Raw genomic sequence first — 23,825 nt, forward strand, 5'->3', positions numbered from 1 at the left:
TACGGGACGTGGCGGGACCGGAGGCGGACCCAGACCGGTGGGACTCTTGCCCCCGCCCGCCGCACTGGCGAGTGGGGCTCGGTGGACGTGCCGACACCCTCTGCCGTCCCATTGTCGTTGCCTGCTCTCCCCCGGGGGCGGGGGGCGCACCGGTCCTTCCCCGCAGCCCCGGCAGCCTCGACTGCGGCCGGCTGTGACCCGTCGGGGGCGGGCGAAGGAGGTGCCGTCTCGGGAGACGGTTGAGGCAGAGGCGCCTCGGTGTGGCTTTTGGGCCGCCTGCTTCGGCTTCACCTGGGCATGGATGACCCGCGTCGGTGTCCCCTCCGCGACCCCAGGAGATGAGATTCCGGAGCCGGCGCCCCGGATCCCGCACGTCTGATAAGCGCCCCAGGGGCTACCGAGGGACCCCGAAGTTTGGAAATCGCTGGGTGTCGGAGGCTTTTTAGACAAACGCGGGACTGCAGTGCTACTCACGATCTATTTAAAAATGACCCAGATAATCGCAGTGTGACTTTAGGCCTGGTGACCCCCTTGGGCGTGTGCAGACTTCGGGACGCGCCTGATCTTGGGCAGAGAGGAAGCTTGCTGATTGAGAGTCTTTGCAAGTCGGGCCCTTTGGAGTGAGTGTTAGGATCTTTAAGCACTTGTGAAAATGGTGTTTCTCAGAATTCACAACTCCTCCTAATTGTCCTCGTTTTTTGCAGACATGCGGGACACTGGATTTCCGGGTCAGCCCCTCATGCGTGCTTTGTCTAGTGGTGGGAAAAGAGGAATTCTTTGCTTACATTAGAAAGGATTCTATAATGCTATGGCAAATCTGTAAATAATCTTGATGTGACGATTGCTTTTAACTCCTCATGCATATGTGGGTACTGTGGATTTGTTTTCATTACAGAGTACTGTGTCCCTAACTTACGTTCTTGGACTTTGTATCCAGTAAATATGTCAGCGGTTTATATTTCTGTGTTATTCCTCTAAGCTGGAGGAATATCATTTACCATCATCTCCACTATCATTATTGTCAGTTTATTACTTCTAAATTCATTTTCACATTATTCAGTGAATATTTGAGTTTAGCACCGTGTTAATGATCTTTTACTTTCTGAGAAAGGAAAGGGGAGGAGATAAGCACCTCGTCTTGAAAGTTGAAGCTTCAGGTGGAATTTATTGATAAAATGTAAAAATCATCATCCTATGAAATTAACAGTTTTTTTTTTAATCAGAGTGTCACTCGATCACCCAGGCTGAAGTGCAGTGGCATGCTCACAGCCACCACCGCAGCCTCGACCTGCTTGAGCTCAGGGGATCCTTTGGCGTCAGCCTTCCAAGTAACTGCAACCACAGGCACACACCATGACGCCCAGCTAATTTTTGGATTTATTGTAGAGTCGAGGACTTGCCAAGTTGCCCAGGCTGGTCTCAAATCCCTGGGCTCAGGCAATCCTCTCGCCTCTGCCTGCCAAAATGCTGGGGTTTCAGGTGTGAGGCACTGCACCTGGCAAAATTAAGTTTTTGGTTATGCTCTAGGGTAGTCTAGCTTCATAGGATAAAAACTTTTCATATGTTTGGTTTACTCTGTAAAATGATTTTAGAATGCTTCATGGGGTAGTTTACATAGTTAAGGATGAAGATTTCACCCCCTGACTAGAATTGAAATGTTTGTCTATCATTGTTAATCTTTATCATGGTACATTTTTTATTGCTGAATAAAAGTGTGCTACCAGTTGGGGTTACCAATGTGAGATGAATTAGTGTTCATGTTTGCCTGTCTCCTTTGGTTGAACACAGTTATCAAAATTGCTGGGATATTGCAGTGGACAGTAGTATTTCTTAGAAATTCTGTTTGTAGAATAAACGTACAACATAGAGATGCCAAAATTGTCACTTTCTTTAGGAAGGCTCTTAGGAAGAAAATCTTGTTCAAATAAGTCACCTTTTTAAAAGTGTTAAGTTAAATGGTTGAGAGGCTCTGTTATACAAAACTGAGCTAGTTAATCCTTAAGGGATTTTGTTACCTGTAAAGGGATTTTGTTACCTGTAAATTTGGAGTTGGACATGATTGCTATAAAATTCTGAAAGGAGCCCTTGCTCTAAGTCATAGAATTATTTTACTAATGCTACTTAGTTGCTTATTTGGAATATTGGTGCTCAGTCATTGAAACTGTTTTTGATAAGTAGAATACAGTGGAGCATGATATAGCCCTACTGGCTAAGCAGTTGTATATCTCATGAATATTAATAGCTGTTTTATTGGAGTTATTCTGGATATTCATAGACTCTTTTGAGAAAGCAACTACCTACATGACAGGAGGCTGCTGGGACACAGAAACAGTTCTGTGGTCCTGTCACTTTATTCTGCTTGTAGTTTGAAACAGCCACCAGGCACAGATTTCAAGACTGTGCCACTGAATGATCTTTCAAACCTCAGACCTCTATTTGACACATCATTTTTCTAGAGGCCTTATTTCAAGCTCCATTCAAAGCTCCATTAGGAAGTTTTTTGATTTTAAAGATATTCAAGCTCTGAGTTAGAATTTGACTTGGATGGAATGTTAAAGCTTCTTAATTATTTTATTTTGCATGTCAGGAGATTGAACCTCCTGTGAATTACCATGGAGTAGAACCAGGACTTGAATATAGATCTGGCCCCTATGATCAATAACCACAATGAGCACAGATAACATTTATTTTTCTCTAGTGCTGAGTTGATAATAGTTTAGCCCTTTTTCCCCCTTGGGTTACATTAAGACAAATGTAAGCTTGTTCAAAACTGAAGTCATTTTGTGAGCCTGCAAGATAGTTTCACGTTTGTCTTTGCTTCCATCTGTCACAGGAACCTGTGGGAAGAAGGCTGTGGATTTCTCTGGTGTGCTGAGTAGGTGCTTGGTTGCGTAGGCCCAGGCTTCAACTTCTTAGTAAACTCCTTATGTGAAAGGGGCTCTTTAGTTCACAGATAACTTTTCTCAAAACAGGTCCAGTAAAATGTGCTCTTTTATTATATATGAAAAGTTATCATATTATTTGCTAGAGAATCCAAAACTTTCTACCATCGTTTGCTGTTCAACTATGCTTTTAGGAATTATGTGTGGTTAATGCTTTTTGTCATTTAGATGCTGACATTGGTAACCAGGCACATTTGTTACGCTATGTAATGTGGTCACTTCATTTTTTTTTCCTTTTGATGAGTCTAATTTAACTTAGTTTTCAATCCATTCTTATGAAAGAAGTGCAGAATGAATTGTGAAGTGAAGGGTGGGTGCTGGTTGAAGTGTTTTCCTTTTATTTTTTATTTTATTTTTTTATTTTTAGATTTTTTTAATAATCAATATTTTTTATTATGATATTGTGGGGTACAGTGTATTTTCCTTTTAAAGAAGGAAATTGTGTTCATTCATATTCATTCATTCGTTTTTGCACTCTTTCTCCTCCTCCCTCCTCCTCCTTCACTCCCACCCACCCCCACTACAACCTATGAATCTTGGCAGCGTTGTAGCTGAAGAATTTTCTTTCTCACAGTGACCTTTGGCTTGATACTGCTTTGGTTGCTGCCTGCATCTCATCTTTCAATCTGTCCCCACTATTGGGGACATAGGACTGCAAGATTAAGCAGGTGTGGGCCATAAGGCTGGAGAAGGAAATGGGAGCCAGAATATGAAGAGTTTTATATGCTGTTGCAATCACAGTTACAGTGGCTGTCTATTTTATAGGCAAACCTGCAGCTTCCAACTTACTGGTTACTTTATGAAGACTTACATTTTACTATTAGTAATAGGAGTTAATGTTTGAGTACTGATTGTGTGCCAGGTAATATACTTTGTGCTTTACAGGAATTATCTAATTTAACTCTTCTACTTTGAGGGAGGATCTGTTTGACCTGTTTTAGAGATGGAGAAATTGAGGTTCAGGAATTTAAGTAACATGCCTAATAATAGTAAGTGGAAGAGCTAGGATTCTAGCTAGGTGGGTCCACCTTCAAAGTCCCAGTTCTTTTTTTGTACTGTACTGCTCTGAGGCAAGCAGGAGTTGAATCAGATCCTATCAGTTTCTCTTTACGCTGTCACTTTTGCTTAACATTGTACCTGGTTACATAATAGGCACTTGGTAAATGCTGAATAAATGAATGAGTGACTCTTTACTTTTATTGATTATAATATTTGTGCATATTTGTGGGCTATGTGTGATATTTTGTTACATGCATAGAATGTGTAACAGTCAACATCAAGTGAGGGTATTTAGGGTATCTGTCACCTTGAGTATTTATCATTTGTATGTGTTGGGAACATTTCAGTTCCTCTCTTCTAGCTACTTTGAAATGCACAATACATTGTTAACTATAGTCACCTTGCTCTGCTATTGACCACTAGAACTTATTTCTTCTATAATATCTAACCATATGTTTGTACCCATATCCAGCCTCTCTTCATCCTTCCCTTGCGACCCCTTTATTCATCTCTGGTATCTAGAATGAATCTTAACCAGCATCAGAGAAGTCATTCTTTGGATACGCTAATCTGAACTAATTTTTTAAAAAATAAAGACAATTTTATAAAAGTTGTATAATTTATGATAGGTTCTTTGCAAGCCTGTCTGTACTACTTTTGAGGCCTGAGACAAGAATATAAATGGAGGTTTGTAAAGCATAGTCTGAATTAGAGTTTTCAGCTTTTGCACTGCTGAAGTCTTAGACCGGTGTGGGGATGATGAAAGACTGTTCTGTGCATTATCGGATGTTTAGTAGAACCCTTGACTTCTACCCACTAGAAGCTAGTAGTAACCCTCCCGCGCCCAAGGTTGTGACAGCCGAAAATGTCTCCAGACATCAGCAAGTAAGTGTCCCCTGGTGGACAAAATTGTCCCTGGTTGAGGACCACTGTCTAAATCTTTAAATGTTATAGATCATGCTATTCCCATGGCCTGGTCTGCTTTCCTTTGCAGGGTCCCCAGCCTGCTCCTTAGAGATTACCTTTTCAACCCAGAGGCCCAAGCAGCTTGCAGGCTTGATCCAGGCAGCAGTGGTCAGTTGGGGCTGGCCAATGTCTTGCCTGACCCTGGCCTGGAATTGACTCTGTCAAGATCCTTCAGGGAGGTTTTCTTCCAATACCACCCTTTTCTATCTCAGGATTTCTAAGCAGTAATAAATACTTCCCACAAATATACCATCTCAGTAGTTGGACAGATGGGAGGAGGAATCCTAGCTTTCTGGGAAACTCAGTCTGCCTAGACTTCCACTTTGGGTGATAAGGAGTGGACAACTTTAAGCAAAAATGGCTGTGGTCATCTTTGGTTTTCTAAGGCAGTAATTTTGAGAATCACCTCTCTGTCCCCTGCCCTGTCCACACATCCCTATAAAAGGAAAGACAGCCCTTTATGTTTGGGGAGACAGACACCCTTTTTATTCTTGGGTCAAATGAAGATACCAGTTTTTAGGATAAAACCAAATTTTGCCCACTTATGGCTCAACTTTGGTATGGAACGATCCAATTAACATCTGCAGTGTTCCTGTAGTAGTACGATGGACACTACTGGTTTGCAGTGGACAAATCTGATTCTGTGTGGCTATCATATGTTCCCTCACATATTTTTTTACTGTTCTCTACCTTTAGATATCAGATAGTGTGATTCTAATTTTTTCTTTTTTTTTTTTTGAGTTGGAGTCTCACTCTGTTGCCCAGACTGGAGTGCAGTGGCCGCTCCCGGCCACTGCAGCCTCGACCTGCTGGGCTCCGGCGATCCTTCCGCCTCAGCCTTCCAAGTAGCTGGAATTACAGGCATGTGCTACCACGCCTGGCTGATTTTTTGATTTATTGTAGAGATGAGGTCTTGCTGCCCAGGTGGGTCTCGAACCCACGAGCTCAGGCAATCCGCTCACCTCAGCCTCCCAAAGGTGCGGGATTACAGGCTGAGCCACTGAGCCCAGCTCTAATTTTTATTAAAGAAGGACTCACTAACGTATTTTCTTTGTACTTCTGAATCATATACTGTTTTACAAGCTCCGTTTTTATATGTCAGGAACTGTCTCCCAGAGGAGCCCCACTGTAGGAAGTAAGCACCCCCTTTATACTGCAGTGGTAGAAAAGGTTTAAAAAAAATTTTTTTTAATTGATATTGTTGGGGTTCCAGACATTCTCAGAAATAGAGACGAGGGCACAGAAAATCTCCCTATGACCTCCAGCCACTTCAGAGAGGAGAAGGTGAACCAGAAGATCGGACATGAGCTGGTTGTGGAGGTTAAGGGTCTTCAGTATTTTTGCTAAATGAACCCTGCTGAGACTCTGATGAAAGCCAGGATTATTCTTCCTCAGAAAAATGCAGATTCGCACGGAAAGTTTTGTGTATAATTTCGAGTGATTTGAAAGCATACTGAGATGGAAAAATGAAGCAGATCACCAGCGTGATAGTTACTCTCTGATGAGAGCATTTTAACTCAGGTTGTGGAAAAATATCATAATTTGCCAAATATATCATGCCACTCTAAGTACGTATTCTGATTTTTGCCTGTTTTTCCCTCTAACTTTTTTTTTTGCATGCTTGTCCTTATTTTTTCTTAGTTTCTCTGCCTACTGAAATCTTTTAATTATTATTTAGATGAATATTTTATAAAATCGATATCCATGAGGAGAATTAATTTAAGAATTGTAGGATTATCAGAAAAAGAATTTATGACAGGGAAAAATAAAACAGAATAGGTTTTAGAGCTAAAAAGGACATTTAGTACAATCCTAAAGGGGAAAGTGAAACCAAGGTAGTTTTGGGACCAAGATAAAAGGTTTTCTTTGCCTCCTGAAGTTTCACTGAAAAATCAGTTCACAAAAGACAGATTAATTGGAGAAAAAGGCATATACATTTATTTAATGTGTACACACAAGAGCCTTTAGAATAAAGACCCAAAGGTACAGGGGGAAGTTGTCCATTTTTGCACTTAGACTCAGCAAAATATGGACAACCATGGAGAAATATTGACTAAAAAGGGTAAGAGCCAATGTTAATAGACTGAATGGGGAAACCCGGTAAGGCCTGTCTGTCTAGATTTTTCTTCACCTCTTTGAACATGAATTTCTTTCTTTTGGGTGTGAGTCAGGGCCCACTGTGGAATGGGGGTCTAATGTTCCACAATTAAACATTTGGCTAGCTTTTACACAGAAAGGCAGAGGGAAAGTTAGGGTAATTTTTTAGGATATATGACTGGCTTTGGGGAAAGGGGGTTCTGGTTGCTATGACTCACCTTGGAAAAAAATGATTCTAGTTGATTCTAGTTCTGTGGCTTGCTTCTGGGGAGAAAGGGACTGAGAGGAGGACAGGAGAAGGTTAGAGAACAACGTTTGCTTTTGAGGCTGTTTCTGAGGCTTTTACTTCTGATTCTCAACAGTAGGTTGAGTGTGCCATTTTGCTGGGTAGTGGTGTGATACTAGAACCCAGGTCATCTGAATACTGGGTGGGTGTGCCCACAATTCCTCATACTGCCTTCATGGCACAGGGAGGGGTATAGGAGGGAAGTGTTACAAAACTCATGGTTAACAGTGTGAAAAAGGATTCAAAATTAATATCAAACAGAAGGAAATTAATACAGTATTTATGTAAATCTGAAAGCAAAATACTAATTCTTTGTGGTTAAGAGTACACTTTTTAGTTTGTCAGATTACCAAAAGACTTTTTAACAGTATCATTGCTAGAACAACCAAAAATAAAATAAAAAAAACAAAAAAAAATGCAAAGACAGTGAGGTACGGTAGAAAAGGCAGATGTTTAATTTGGTACAGATTTTTTTTTAAAGTAATTTGGCAATATACTCTAATAATTCTTATATAATTTACCTAGTAGTTTTACTTTTGGGAATCATTAAGAAATGATTAAAACAGACTGCACCAAGATTTATGCATTAAGATACCTGTAACAGTAATATTTATGTAATAGTCAAAACCTAGATATTTCGGTATCCAATAATGGAGAAGTGGCATAAATTGATTATAGAACATTCTTATGACAAGTCAAAAAATGATACTTGTGAAGTTGTAGGGATTATGGTTGTTTTTAATTTTCTTCTCTATAATTTGGGCTTTTCATATTTTTTACAGTTAGTATTCTACCATTAGAAAAAAGATGCTTACAGTATTTTTACAGCTGTAACCAAATTTTTTTAAAAACCTGGAACGAATCATTAAAATATTGCTTTGAACTAGTTTGTTGTTGTTGTTGTTATTATCCTGTGGAAAGGAACTAAGTTACTTATCAAATAGTTTTGGCTATTAATAATGGCTTAGGAAAACAGTGCATTTGCTATCTGATTGCTGTCCTGTCACGTGAATGACTTGCATCAATAGTTGGATTGTGTTGTGGATAGGAAGTAAAATCACTTTTTTTCCTTATCACTTCTATTTATTTATTTTTGAAAGGAGAAGGAAATGCTTTCTGCCTTATTAAGTGATGGTTACAATCACGAAAACCTGAGAGGTTGAGATGACTCATTATGTGGGGGTTCAGTTTACTGGGAGCTTATAGGTTTTCTTTTCTTTCTTTCTTTTTTTTTTAAGAACGTGCATTGTAGAGTTGAATATAATTCTAGGGAAGTATGATCACAAAATGAATGTTGGCAGTTCCTCCTATGATTAATATGTCAAATCTGTCAAAATTCTCTCATCATGTGTATTTGCCAGGTTTATTCAGCTATTGAAATGAGCCAGCTCTCAGGTGTATTCTCAAGCTATCAGGAGCTAATATTAATTTTCCTCTTTACACGTAGGGCATCGTATGCTCCCTTTTGCATATTTCTTTGTTGCTCTCTAACTGTAGGTGTTATTAGATAGCATGATTCTAATTTTTATGGAAGGACTCACTAGGCAGTTTTTGTTATTGTACCTCTGAATGAGGAGTTTGCTGTATTCTAAAATTAGGCATTAAACCTTTTGCTCTACAGTCTTCAAGAGAAATTCTGTCCTCTTAAATGCCATTATTTTTGTTTTCATTCTTAGTTGGTGAGTTATTCATCTGCACCTTTTTATTACCTGAACTCCAAGGTATTTCTGCTGCAGGAGGCTTTTGAATAATGTTAAGTGTTCTTCACATTCCTGCTATTTAAATTGACTTTTTTGAACAGCTGTCTTGGCAAATTGCTACCCAGGTCTCTGTGCTGTGGTTGCAGTTAACTTTAATGGATTTCACTCCTGCTGAGTGGAAAAAGTGAAGTGTAAGTTGTCCGAGTTTGCCATCGTCAATTCCTGCAATCTCATAAACTTTGCAGAAGGCAGTGTACCAGGCTAAAGGAATGGCATCTGACTTCAGTTGATATATTTTATGAACTTAGTTAAAAGTATGTAATTGTGGTTTACGTCTTGTTGGAATCGGCATGTGATCAGACAAGAAACTTCTTGCATTATCATCCCACCATCTGCTGCATGTAGGTCTGGGAGGGCATCTGTAGAGGGGAGGACACTCCAGGCATTCCTAGGATTTCAGGTCTGCGTCCCTATGGCTTCTCCTGTTCTCTTGCTGGGCTGGAGAATATGAATTCCAGAGGTCCAGTTTCTTCTTCATTTCACAACCCATATGAGAAACAGACTTAAGTGACTTGTCATGACACCTTTCCCCTTGATTGCATCTTTTTTCTCTGCTTGATCTTCCAAAGATGGGGGTTTCTGCCCCAAGTCAATTCTATTTATAGTACCTTTACAAAAGCTCTTTCCCCACAGAATCCTCATTGTTGGTTCCTGAGTATTCCGTGTTGGAGGGTGGCACAAGGGAGCCTTGAGATACCTTTTGAGCCAGAGTTTTCAGGATGTCTTCCATGAAGTATCACATGAATTGCTGTGTGGGAAGGATGCTGAAGAGGCTGAGCAGGTGGCCTTCTGTATGCGACCGGCTTCAGCTGGCGTGACTCTCTATTTATCTGTTTTATTTGTACAGTTCTGCATTTGATTTCACTAGGGGAATAACATTGGCTGCTTTTAAAAAGTTTGAAGTTTATAGCCTGAGACATTAGAAAATGCCCTCTGACAAGAACATAAGATGTTTTAGAACCAAAAGTTCAGGAATCTAGAGGCAAAATCCAAAGCATTTTAGCTGATGGTGTCTTACCTGTTTTGCTCTCATGCTTTCCACGATTGGAGATTTTATAATCTCCTTTTGTAGTCATTTCAGTCCTAGGTATTGTCAATGTGTTCTTGGAATCACAAATGTTTCCTTCAACTTTTCCTATTTTCCTGTTGGAGTTCTGTTAGAGATTCATTTATTCAGCAAAAATTTTAGTGCCTACGTTTGCAAGGCACTCTTAGGTGTATAAAACAGAGGTGAATAAAACAGTCCCTAGCTTCAAAAAGTTTATCTTGTTTCTAGAAAAGTGCACAAACAGCTGTAACACAGAGAAGGAAATGGGAGTGCTGTGGGAGCTCAGGGAGAGACTGCGCCCTTAGCTGGAAGAGGAGAGCAAGGGGAAGATGAGTGGGAGAGAGCTTCCTAAGCCTGCGTGCCTTCAGAGAGCCCACAGAGAAGGCGGTCGTGGAAGTGTGGGTTTGGGGAAGATGTTTGAGATGAGTCGTACCTCAGATGTGGTGGGAATAACCAGCATTCAGTTGAAGTGAGACATTAGTGCTGGGGAAGGTAAGGACTTGAAGACTGTGTGTGTGTGTGTGTGTGTGTGTGTGTGTGTGTCTGTGTGTCTGTGTCTGGTGATTTTGTCTTTTATTCAGCACATATTTATTGAACACCTACTACATGTCCTTTATTGTGCTAGACACTGAGGATACAGTCTTTGTACCGTACACATGAACATCATCCTGGATGTCATCCCTGCTCTCATGGAGCTTGGTGTGGTGGGGAGGAATGGTGCTGGGCATGTAGTTACACTGACCAGATAGGGACCTTTATGAGGCTCTGTACCTGTTTCCTTTACTGGTGTATACATAGCTTTCGTTTAGTGCGTGGCCCATGGTGCACATACAGGGTATATCTGTAGAATCTATAGAAGGAGTCAAAAAAATGCAATGGGTGTTACCAAAAAAGAAACACAGGTTGCTATAGAAACATAAATGAGGCTGAAGGGAGAGCAATTGGAAGTTATTAAAATACAGTAGTCTGAGTGGTGCACTTTGGACTTGGATAGTTGTAGTGGAATGGGTTGCAGTGAACAAATCTGAACACTTTGGAGGAAGTACAGTTGATCGGATTAATTGGATGAAAGGTTTAAGGGAGAGGGAGGATCAGGATTTATTCTCAGGTTTCTGGCTTTATCATATGGATGAATGGCTCAGTTTGCCACCAGGAGTTTTTGGAAAAGGAGCCATTTGGGGGAATTGGGTTGAGAGATGAGTCCATTTTAGGATTTGATGAGTGTGTGGTACCTTAGGATATTCAGGGGATATTTGAAGGATAATGAAGTGGATACAGTTACTAGAGGATAAGTTGTAAAGAGGCTGAGGGCAAATTCTCCAGGAACATGTCCATTTAAAGAGTGGAATGAGGCACAGGAACCAAAGAGGGAGCAGGTGGGGCATTTTTAAAGCAAATACCATTTCTAGCCAGGCGTAGTGGTGTGTGCCTGTAGTTCCAGCTACTTGGAAGGCTGAGGTGGAAGAATTGCTGGAGCCCAGCAGGTTGACACTGGGGTGACTCTGAGTGTGCCACTGTACTCCAGCCTGGGGGACAGAGTGCGACTCCAACTCAGAAATATAAAAAAAATGCCATTTCAACAAATGTTTGTAGGACAAGAGCTATGGAAGACTCAAGTGGCAGTCTGTTTATTTATAATACTATTTGAATATCTCATTGTAGCAAGAAACAGAAAAACATTGGACAGTCTCTTACAGTTTGGTCTGATGCTGTGACAATTAAGATAATTTATGAAGTGTTAGGGAGCAATTTTTTTTTAAAGCTGTAGGACTTAAAAACAATTGTTGTGTCTTAGCCGTGGGAATTCTGTCCTATACTTCTGGCCTTATGTCACAGCTTACTAGCTAGGGGAAGAGATTGTCAAACTATAATCAGGTGAGAGGATGTAAACTAAATTGTGCAGCTTGCAGGTAGAAGTTAGGGCAGCTCCACATGTCAGCTGTAATAAGTTATATAGAACTAAACTATTAGTAATTTACCAACTTATTGCTCTCTTGAGAATCATTTTAACGTGTATTTGTGAAAACTGAATGATTTACTGGCAACAGATACAGTAGTTATGCAAACTTTCTGTGGCACTGCTTTGTTTGTTTATTTAATTTAGAGTCATGGGGCATGTGAGGATTTGCTATATAAATTGCAAGCAGGTGAGGCTTGGGCTTCTAGCAAGCCCTCTCTCCCCCAGTAGTGGACATGGTACCCCGTGGATAGTTGTGTGCCCCTTATTCTGCTACTTTCCTTCACTTCTTTCTTTAGCAGTTCCCAGCGTTTGTTGTTCCCACCTTTGTGTTTGTGTGCTAAATGGTTAGGGCCTTCTAATGTGAAAACATGGTATTCAGTTTTTTGTTGTTGCAGAGGACATGATTTTGTTGTTCTTTGTGACTGTGTAGTATTCCATTGTGTATATGTAGTGCCACATTTTTTTAATCCAGTCCACTTTCAGTGGGCAACAAGGCTGGTTGAGTTTTTTATTGTGTATAGTGCTGCAATGAACATATGTGTGCAGATGTCTTTTGGTAGAGTGATTTATGTTCCTCTGGGTATATTTCCAGAAGTGGAATTGCTGGATCATATGGTAGCTTAATTTTTAGTTCTTTGAGAAAATGCCCCACTGCTTTCCCCAAAGGATGAACTAACTTAATATTCCCACCAACAGTGTAGAAGTGCTCCCTTTTCTCTGCAGCCTCACCAACACCTGTTGTTTTTTGGCTTTTAAATAATAGCCATTGTTATTGGTGTGAGGTGGTATCTCATTGTAGTTTTGATGTGCATTTCTCTAATGATTAGTAAGGCTGAGCATTTTTTCATTTGCTTGAATGTATTTTGTTTGTTGGCTGCTTGAATGCCTTCCTTTGAAAAGTGTCTGTTCATGTCCTTTCCCACTTTTTAATAGGGTTGTTTGTCCTGTAAATTCACTTGAATTCCTTGTAGATCCTGGATGTTGGGTTTCTGTTGGATGCATAACTTGCAAATATTTTTTGGAACTGCTTTATTTCTTTTTTTTTTTTTTTTTGAGTTGGAGTCTCACTCTGTCGCCCAGACTGGAGTACAGTGGCCGCTCCCGGCCACCGCAGCCTCTACCTGCTGGGCTCCAGGATCCTTCCGCCTCAGCCTTCCGAGTAGCCGGAATTACAGGTGCGCACTACCACGCCCGGCTGATTTTTTAATTTATTGTAGTGATGAGGTCTCGCTGCCCAGGCGGGTCTTGAACCCGCGGGCTCAGGCAATCCACTCACCTCAGCCTTCCAAAGGCGCGGGATTACAGGCTGAGCCACCGAGCCCGGCTGGAACTGCTTTATTTCAAACCAGGAATTGAGGATTATTTAGAGATGTGAGCTGTCACCTGAGGCGTTTTCATTAAGATTTTCTCCCCTTACACACAGCTAATACTGCTCTTCTTTCATCCCCATCCATTGGTTTCTGGGCATTTACTTGGCAAAATACAATAAACAGGCTCTATTCTCCCTTTTCAGCAACATAGAAATACTGCTATTCTTTCTGTTGAGCCTGTCCTGATAGGGAATAGCAACCTGCTGACGAAGGGCAGAAAAATTATAAAAGCCCTTTGTACAGCGGTTCAGAGAAGATTAGGAAGGGTTGAGTATCATTAAGTGTGGTATTTGGATGCTGTGCTTTTGCCAAAATGGCAGTTGATTTAACCATTCCTAATATTTTAATCTAAAATTGCACAGTAATTTAATCTTGCTAAACACTTGCATAGAGATGAGATAATTTTCTATCGATCCTTTTAATTTTTAAGAGCAATAAGCTTAATTTTATAGTTGTAGTAATAAAATAAATACTACAAATGTATTACAGATGTTCTTTTATTTGTGTATAGTGCTGTAGAAAATTGGTTGTTTTGGTTTTTCCATGCATCAGTACTGAACACATTCCTTTAAGTTTGAGGTCATTTCGTCATTTAGTAATACACTGAATTTTTACAGTAGCTTCAGATTTTGGTTTATGATCCACTTAACAATACTCATTAGAAAATATTTGATTATCTTCTTAGAAGCATAAAAATCAATACCTTGTATATATTTTGACCACAGTGTGTGTTTGTGATGAATTAAAAGAATGGATGAAAATTTTAAAAAGTCTTAGGTTTTTGACTGTGTTGCCATAATCGCATGTATGGAGTGGATACAAAATACTTAGAATTTCTTTGTTTTAGTTGGGCATTGAACCTTGAAGTTTTAAGTTAGTAATTAATTTTTTTTTCTGTTAAACATTTTAGTTAGCTAGGCCTACTCAGCAAATCCTTTGTTGTATTTTACTCTCCTCAAACTTTGGATAGAGAAGTTACTTAAAATATATATTCTATTTAGATACATAATTAGAGTGCTGCTTTTCTTTTCAGTTACTGTTTAATCGGAAAATTTAATCATCTCAATTCAAATAAAAATCTTTAACATATGGCATAGATGCTGTGGGTGTTGTGGAATCTATAAGAAGAATCAATGCTGTTGATTTCTTCTAAAAATAATTTTGTATTTCTTCTAAAAATAATTTTGGAAGTTACAAACACTCCTACAGATTTAACACTTTTGTTGCTCTGTGACTAATGAGGAAATAAGAATTTGTTAAAATTTAAGTAGTTGGGAGAATTTTAAAGCTGTTTTGAATTTTGTCTGAAATAACTCATATCCTACTTGTAATATGTTCAGGGGTCTTTTCATTAAGATAACCCAAACAGCCTAGTTAACTGAGAAAGATCCTAATCACGCCTGTGATAGATTATTTATGCTCATAATGGTGACAAATTAATCTATTTTTGACTTAAGGTTTTATTTGCTCAAGCTTTTTAGTACCTTAGTTTATTTAAGCCAACACTGTATTTATCAGTGATGCTTTTTTTCTTTAGAACTTAGCTAAAAAACTGCAGAAAACCTCACCCCTGTCTTTTTTTCATATTCCAGTTTTCATAGAGTAGCAGTAGCATTTTAAATTGTGACCTTCGTATTACTAATGCATATTAAGGTCACAGTGTTCATTCAGAAGGAAATAATTGATTTTTAAAACGGCCTTATTGAAATATAATTTACATCCTATAAAATTTGCTGTTTTATATATATGGAGAGACTCGATTTTTATGTTAAACAAAAACAAATCATCTGGACAGTTATTTATAAATGTGAATTTTCAGATGCCTCATATATCCCTCTTATGACTATTTGGTAGATATTAGGACACTTGCTGAAATTAAAGATTCTGAAATCCCAGTTCTTTTTAACTTCTTAAGTTTAAAAACCTGAAAGCATTTACTGTCAGATTATGTAATTACAAGTATTTTAATATGTGGAGGGAAGATTAAATGGACTTTTCTTCGGCCTGTTCAAGTTACAGTAAAGCAGAGGATTCCCATTTTGTCTTTACAAAATAAAAATGGGGCTTCACTTCAAAGAGAGGATTTGCTGCTAGAATTTTGTGAAAGTTTACATAGAAAAGCTTCCTTTAATTTTTTTGTCAGTTTTCGGACACCTGTGTCAGAGTATTTTGTTATTGTAAGCTGACACTACAATGGACTGTGGGTGGGAAAGCTTTAAGACATTCTAGACCACAGACATGGCCATTTGGAGTTTGTAAAGTAGAGGAATTCGCTCCCTCTTCCCAAGAGCTGTGCCGAGCAAGGATGATGAAGTGCCCCCTGCAGCTCTTACTTGTGGTCTGGTCTGCTGGGCATTTACCCCAGCTTCTCCTGGAGGTGCTCTTCCTGTTCTTCTTTCATACATGTTCTCATATTCTTAGGGCCATTTTTAGCTTAGAGTAATCTATAATAGGAAAATAAGAATTTCTAGAAGTGGTAAGTTATGTAATATTACAGATTCTGAGATATGGTGTCACTTCTCCATTCTGTATCATCTGACTTAATTTTATTTCCTAATGAGATAAAATGTTGTTAAAATTTAAGTAGTTGGTGAATTTTGAAGCTGTTTTGAATTTTGTCTGGAGAGCAGCGGTAATGTATAGTTTTTTTTGGCAAGTGCAAAATAGTTTGACTATATTGCCATAGTCTCCAAAGTGGACAATTGAGGTTTTTATTATTTATTTATTTCTTTATTAATTATTGTTTATTTCTTTATTAATTATTGTTTTTAAGTGCCATCTCAGGAAGACAGAATAGTGTTAAGCATGCAGGCTCTTAACTGTATCCCTGTTTCTGGTTATGTGATCGTAGACAAATTACTTTTTCTGATTCCCTGTTCTTAAAGTGTAAATGTCAGTACTTGCCTTATAGGGTAATTCTAAGGATGAAATAAGATACAATCTAGAATATATCGGACATTCAAGCATGTACTGAATGCATTCTGAAACAATCAGTCTGGCAGATGAGGAACAGTAAGAGCAGGCAATTCATTAGGTAGATGAGGCTTTGTTGCACTTTATCACGAAACCAGCTTGTGTGCCTTTGTGGAACACTTGCATTTAGTATTTGATGTTATCGTTTGCCAGGACTGCTGTAACAAAGTACCACAACTGGGCTGTTTAAACAACAGAAATTTACTGTCTCACTTTTCTGGAGAGTAGAAGTCTGAAATCAAGGTGTTGGCAGGGTTGGTTCTTTGTGAGTGCTGTAAAGGGAGGGATCTGTTCTTGGCCTCTCCCTGGCTTGTAGATGGCCATCTAACTGGAGTTCTCCTTGTGTGTGTGTCTTTCTCTAAGTGTCTCCTTTTTATAAGGATACCAGTCATATTGGACTAAGGCCTACCCTAATGACCATATCCTAACTTGATAACCTTTACAGAGACCCTGTCTCCAAACATGGGTCACTTTCTGAGGCACTGGGAGTTAGATCTTCAACATACAAATTTTGTGGAGATACAATTCAAAGCATAACGAGGTATTTGAGACATGAAAATGAAACAGATTTTTACTTACAACTTTTCCATTTTTAAAATTGTGCTTATTTTTATTAAACTTTGATGTAAACTGATGGTATAGTCACGTTTTCTTTAATAATACCAAACATTTGCCTAGAGTTAAGTAAAGTATAGGTAACACTTGAAAAACAATGGTAGGATTGAACACAAATTCCTTATTTCCTTGTCTCAGTTACTTTGTATGTTATTTTTGGGATGGGGAAGAAATGTTTGTGTTTGAGTGACTGAAATGTCAAGGAGTGAGTTAAATTCTCTGGGTGCTGACTTAAAGTTTTTTGGCATTTAAATTGATTTCAGGAATGGTATATATTAAGTATAGAATGTGCTGGTCTATAAGTTATGTGAACTCTTACATGTATTAATTTCTAGGGCTGCTGTAACAAGATGCCACAGACTGGGTAGTTTAAGACAACAGAGTATTTTTCTCTCACAGTTCTGGAGTCTAGAAATTTGAAATCAAGGTTTGGGGAGGACCAGTATCCTCCTGAAAGGTCTAGGGAAGAGCCCTTCTCTGCCTCTTCTAGCTTCTGGTGTTTGCTGCAGTCCTTGTAGGTCCTTGGTTTGTGGAACTCCACAATAATTCCAGGCTTTTCCTCCATCTTCATGTGACCTTCTTTCTTGTGTGTCTCCATATCGTTTTTTCCTTGTAAGGATACCAGTCATTGGATTTAGGGCCTACCCTAATCCAGTATGACCTCATCTTAACTTGATTACATCTGCAGAGACCCCCACTTCCAAATAGAGTCAGAATGGCAGGTGCAGGTTGAGTACTGTATCCCTAATCAGAAAAGCTGAAATTTGAAATGCTCCTAATTCAAAACTTTTTGAGCTCCTTTGTGAGTATTCGAAGGAGATGCTCACTGAAACAATTCAAATTTCAGATTTTTTAAATTAGGGATGCTCAACTGGTATATATTCTGTAACTTTTCAAAAAAATATTCAAAGTCTGAAATACTTCTTGTCCCGATTATTTCTGGTAAGGTATACTCAGCCTGTCCGGGGGTTAGGACTTTAGCATATCTTCTTGGAGAACATGATTCAACCCCCTTGTCCCTTGCTTTTAAAATCAGCTTTAATTTAATTTCTCTCTTTAGTCCTCCAGTTATTCCTTACTAGCAAATGGACAACCTATTTATCACAAATTAATGTACTTGTACCTGACAGCGTAGAATGTTTCATTTTTTGGTTCTGTCCTGCTTCAGCAGTTTGTTGGAGATTCTTAAGTTCTTTTTGTTTCTTGTTTTCTTCGCCAACTCAGAGTTGTGATTGTGTTTGAAATTGTTGAGCATTGTATTTTATAACATAAAATAGGTTTCACCTCCAGAAGCTTTTTGTAATTGAAAGGTATATTGGCATACCAATATGCATATTATCTATACCACTTTTTATTAAGACAGTGGTACTTTACCTATTTAGAATGGTAACAGTATACGCATTGGAATGAAAAAGTTTGGTACTTGATTTGATAGCTGTGAATATTCACAGGTTTTACTGTGAAAATGCTATGTTTTATTGGGAAGATCAGCTGAAAAGGTTGAGATTGTACAAGTCCAGCCTACCAATGAAGCATAAATAAATTGGGAAGGTCTTTATTTTAGCAAAGTATGACTAACTTCACTATTTACAATGTGCGTGTATGTGCATAAAGCTAAAGTAAGCTATTAATCATGAATGCTTTTATAAAGATAAGTGATTTGGGTTTTTGTGAGTATGCTTTGATGGAGCCATCTTACAAATTGTCTAACTGTGGATACTATATTATCTTTTTTATTCTCAAATATGTGTGACATTATAAAATGTTTTGTACTCATTTCTTCTAAAGTGTTTATTTTGCCCTATATAAACTTCCCCTCCTTTTCACAGCATTTGGGAAAATGTCAGGGCTTTTTTTTTCTATTCTTTTTACTTTGACAAATTGGAAATACCACATTCAGATGACTTCTCAGGAAGAATGCGAAGCTGTTATTCTGAATTTAGGTTTGAACTTTAAACATCCTTCTGGTTTTATTATAAAATGTTTTGCTTACCAAGGAGTTCAGTAGACTTTCTTGTCACCTGCATGGCAAGTTAATTCAGAAGGAAAGTAGCAAAGCATAGAAATGAGAAAAATTGGGAACCAATATTTGCTAACTGAATCACAACCCCATAGTTAACCTTCTTTGCCAGTGTGCACTGAAAGAGCTGCTTCTTATTAATACATCAGTTCTTTCAACTTTTTTTTTGAGTAGGGGTCTCACTCTGTTACCCAGGCTGGCGTACAGTGGCATGATCACAGCTCACTGCAGCCTTGACCTCCTGGGCTCAGGTGATCCTTCCACCTCAGTCTCCCGAGTAGCTGGAAGTACAGGCATGCGCCACTATGCCCGGCTAATTTTGGGGGATTTTTTTGTAGAGATGAAGTCTCTCTATGTTGCCTAGGCTGGTCCTGAACTTCTGGGCTCAAGCAATCCTCCTCCCTCAGCCTCTCAAAATGCTGGGATTTCAATTGTGTGCCACCGTACCTGGCCTTTCAGCTTTCCTTAGGAAGCAGTGCCCTTTGGCTTACAAAGAAGTGGTAACACTAGTAAGTGAAAATGAATGAAATAGATTTTGAAATCGGTATTGGTAGATTTAGTTTCTTCTTTCTTTAAGTAATAAACATTTCAAAGCACAATGATTAGAATGTTTTATATTTAACTTGTGTTCTAAGTCCTTGATACTATAATTGGTGTATCTTGCTAAGAGTTGCTGTTCAAATATCTCTTCTTAGGTGATAGGAAGAATACTATTAGATTGTTTCTCCTGGGATCTAAGGACCAGTGTAGAAATTATTTATTGGTCAAGTGTGACTGTTAGCCTTTTATACCACGGGAGTTATTTCCATATACTTCCCTCAGTAACTTTGTGTATCCAGAAATAACAGTAAATATCTAGCTAAACTAATGAAAGCAATATTAATAGAATCTGAAAATCTGGTTGTATTTTAAAAATCTTACTCTTTAGCTGTATTAGGTACATTACATGCCTTTAGGTACCGTTGTCTTATAAGAGATTTTAACAGAAAACGCTGTGCTTCGTACCTTACCTTGTCGTTGTTTCTCCATTTTCCTGTATAGCTGTTAATATGATTGCCTTAAATTTTTCCACCAAGTAATTTTTTTTAATCATTTGACAGTCACCAGCCTAATCTCATAATTATTGTTTTCATCATTCAAACGTTTTGAATTGTTTACATTGCTTACAAAATTAAGTCCAAACTTACCATCCATGTATCAGTACAAGATCATCTAAAATTTTGAGGCGAGAGAAGCATATATTAGTGTAGACATTTATATAGCTACTGCTAATTTATTTTACTGGTTGTTTCTTTTCCTATGCCTCAAAGCTAAATTTGCAGTTAGGCTGGTCTAGTCATTTTACTACTCCAAAACATCCTTTCTGGAATACTGTTCCCTCATTTTCTTCTGTTCTTCAAAGACTGCCTCAAAGCTAGATCTCTTGGACCAGATGTGGTGGCTCACACCTATAATCCTAGTACTTTGGGAGCCCAATGTGGGAGAATTGCTTGAGACCAGGAGTTCGAGTTCAGCCTAGGCAGCACAGTGAGATCTTGTCTCTGCAAAAAAAAAAAAATTAACCAGGTGTGGTAGCACGTTCCTATAGTCCCAGCTACTCAGGAGGTTGAGGCTGCCAAAATTATGCCATTGCACTCTAGGCTGAGCAACAGAGTGAGACCCTGTCTGGGGAAAAAAAAAAATCCTCAGATCTCCCAAAATGAGAATTTTTCCTAATCAATTCAATTCCGAAAAATCTTTTCTTCTCCTGACCTCTAAAAAAATCAGTTCTACTTATCTTGTTTTCACACTTGGCTGAGCTCAGTTTTTACATCTTCTAAGGAGGTTTTCTAGACTTTTTAATTTAGTTTCTCATTTCTCTTATATTTTATTAATATGTTTTTATGGGTGGATCTTTCTTCTACCCTCTCAAACATATAAGTTCATGTTAAATAATATTTTTATTGCTTTTCAAAATCTTCCATAGTACCATATACTACTTCCACAGTGCCTTAATACTACTACTAATTATTTGATACATAATTCGTTTGTATTAATGCTTGTTTACACTTGAGTTGGAATGTCATGTGCATTTAGAATTAGAATGAATTTTAGAAAGATTATTTAATTGGACTTCTAGTCTCAGACTCACAGATGCAATGTGTCAGTCACAAAGTTTCAGAATGTGTTATGTTGACTTCAGAAGGAATCTACTTGTATTCAAGTTCTGTCCTTTGAGAACATCACAGACCCTCTTTTTCACAAGATTGTTAAATATTTGAGTAATACCTGATATTTTGACATTTACTATGCTAAGCATTTTTTAAACTAAAAGAATGATTTTTGTTATGCATTATAAGTTGCATTTGGCAGCCTTTAAATATACCACAATCTGCAGTTAGTCAAATCCAACAGTTCATTTTTGTAAAATCCATGAGGTATGTATGACAAAACTCCCTTCATTTTTTTTTTTTTTTTTTTGAATTGGAGTCTCACTCTATCGACAAGACTGGAGTGCAGTGGCCGCTTCCGGCCACCGCAGCCTCGAGGTGCTGGGCTTCGGCGATCTTTCTGCCTCAGCCTTCCAAGTAGCCGGAATTACAGGCATGTGCTACCACGCCTGGCTGATTTTTTTGTTTATTGTAGAGATGAGGTCTCGCTGCCGCGAGGCTCAGGCAATCCACTCACCTCAACCTCCCAAAGGCACGGGATTACAGGCAACAGCAGGATACCTACTTAAGTCTTGTAGGCAGGTAGTGCATTGCACTCCATTTCTGACCAGAAATATGTGGTTACAAGCATCCAGAAAATTATATAAGAATGATTATAAAGAGATTCTTTTGATTTGATGTCAAAGAACTTTAAATATGAAAATACACAAACATAAAAGTGATTCAAATATACTGGCTCGTTCAAAAATCTGAATGGGAAAGTTCTTGAGAAGAAGTAATTTGTTTTCTGTGGTGGAAGGCTGAAGTAATTAAAAAAAGAAGTCCCCTCTTGAAAATGTGATTATATTTTTAAAAGGTTACTCTTTATTCTGTATTAAGTATACTAAATGCTTTTAGGTAAAGTTGTCTTAAACCAGGTTTAGTTTTTTTTTCCTTTTCTGAGTTGGAGCCTCACTCTGTCGCCCAGGTTGGAGTGCAGTGGCATGGCCACCGCAGCCTCAACCTGCTGGATTCAAGAGATCCTTCCACCTCAGCCTTCCAAGTAGCTGGAACTACAGACACGTGCTACCATGCCTGGCATATTTTTTTTATTTCTTGTAGAGACAAGGTTTCACCAAGTTGCTCAGGATGGTCTTGAATCCCTGAGCTTAGGCTGTCCTCTTGCCTCAGCCTCCCAAAATGCTGGGATTGTAGGCTTGAGCCACCACACCCGGCTCTAAACCAGGTTTTGATAGAAAGATCTCTGTGTCTTACTTTGTCCCCAATTCTGCATTTTCCTTCATAGTTGTTAATTATCCCCCTCACCAAATTTTGCTTAGGCATAAAACAGAACAGATACATATACATATTGATATACCAGGCTATTGTTGGTATTCATTCCCAGATGGTTTTATGTTTTTGAGTTTTTTAATAAATGCAAAAAGGTCAGTAATTACACTATCAAGGTTAAAGTCAGATCATTCAGTGAATAAAGCAGTTAAAATCTGTTATAAGCTTATCGTTGATTATTAGCTTTTTGTTGCATAATTTGGGACATTATATGTATAGTGTGTATAAGACTGGAAAGAAAAGTAATAACATATATGGTATTAACTTAGTCTTGTAAAAATTATGAACCATACAGTTAGTTAAAATATTAGTATGAATATCTAAGAGGCTTAATTCATTGATCACAGGTGTAATTTATTAATCAGGATTACAGAATGTATTATGTTGACTTTAAAAGGCCATTTAGACAATACAGACAGACCTCAATTACAAATTTATTTCTATTTCACTTCCTTGTAAATATCTATGATGTACTGTGTAGTTAAGATTACAGACTGCAATATTGCTTTTTCACATGTTAAAGGAGCACATTTTAAACAAGAACCACATCAACAATAATAAAATTGAAGAAAAAATGTTTTTGTCTTAATTTTTGTCTGATCAAAGCTTTACTTTGGCACATAATGCAAAATGATGTGTAATGGCATATGTTTGGTACCATACTAAAAATTTCATTTTAAGATATATGTCTGACTGCCAAAATTTATGTACTTTTTAACTCAAGAAAAAACACAATTATAAGCTTTTATGATAATCGGTTTTAACTTTTTTTTTTTTTTTGAGTTGGAGTCTCATTCTGTTGCCCATACTGGAGTGCAGTGGCCGCTCCCAGCCAGCGCAGCTTCGACCTGCTGGGCTCTGGCAATCCTTCCGCCTCAGCCTTCCAAGTAGGTGGAACTACAGGCGTGTGCTACCACACCGGGCTAATTTTTGATTTATTGTAGAGATGAGGTCTCACCAAGTTGCCCAGGCAAGTCTCAAACCCGCGGTCTCAGGCAATCCACTCACCTCAGCCTCCTAATGGCACGGGATTACAGGCTGAGCCACCGAGCCTGGCCAGTTTTAACTTTTTGTGTATTTCAAGTGTGGGAGTCAAATGCTCTTCATTTTCATTTTCTATTACAGCATTTTAACTACATGTAATTAAAACAAAAAAAGATTAAGTCTAATATATCAAAGAGGATTCCACATCTCTAAAGCTGCATTTTCCTTTGAGAAAATGAACATAATTGTAGACATTTTTTCCAATCATTTCTGGATCTTTACCTTTTCAACATCTTATGCCTTCTGAGTTTTTCAAAAATGAATAA

At 38.4% G+C, this 23,825-nt stretch overlaps 1 protein-coding gene across 6 annotated transcripts in view; it reads left to right on the plus strand.

Moving 5' to 3' along the window:
- Positions 1–23,825, plus strand: part of EFR3A (EFR3 homolog A) — a 125,488-nt gene that overhangs the window by 8,894 nt on the left and 92,769 nt on the right. The window lies entirely within an intron of this gene.

This window comes from Carlito syrichta, unplaced genomic scaffold, assembly GCF_000164805.1.
Source record: "Carlito syrichta isolate Samal-C Ts95f unplaced genomic scaffold, Tarsius_syrichta-2.0.1 Scaffold316368, whole genome shotgun sequence".
Classification (NCBI taxonomy): domain Eukaryota; kingdom Metazoa; phylum Chordata; class Mammalia; order Primates; family Tarsiidae; genus Carlito; species Carlito syrichta.